This window comes from Oryx dammah, unplaced genomic scaffold (genome assembly GCF_014754425.2).
Source record: "Oryx dammah isolate SB20612 unplaced genomic scaffold, SCBI_Odam_1.1 HiC_scaffold_8, whole genome shotgun sequence".
NCBI classification, from domain to species: domain Eukaryota; kingdom Metazoa; phylum Chordata; class Mammalia; order Artiodactyla; family Bovidae; genus Oryx; species Oryx dammah.
The window spans coordinates 54,275,961-54,276,499 of NW_024070192.1; positions in this window are offsets into that span (position 1 = coordinate 54,275,961).

The window sequence follows — 539 nt, forward strand, 5'->3', positions numbered from 1 at the left end:
TTATATCCCTCCTTTTCTTCTTTGCTTTTTGCCTCTCTTCTTTTCACAGCTATTTGTAAGGCCTCCCCAGACAGCCATTTCGCTTTTTTGCATTTCTTTTCCATGGGGATGCTCTTGATCTCTGTCTCCTGTACAATGTCACGAACCACAGTCCATAGTTCATCAGGGACTCTATCTATCAGATCTAGGCCTTTAAATCTATTTCTCACTTCCACTGTATAATCATAAGGGATTTGATTTAGGTCATACCTGAATGGTCTAGCGGTTTTCCCTACTTTCTTCAATTTAAGTCTGAATTTGGTAATAAGGAGTTCATGATCCGAGCCACAGTCAGCTCCTGGTCTTGTTTCTGCTGACTGTATAGAGCTTCTCCATCTTTGGCTGCAAAGAATATAATCAATCTGAAACATCCTGGAATGTGAAGTCAAGTGGGCCTTGGAAAGCATCACTACGAACAAAGCTAGTGGAGGTGATGGAATTCCAGTTGAGCTGTTTCAAATCCTGAAAGATGATGCTGTGAACGTGCTGCACTCAATATG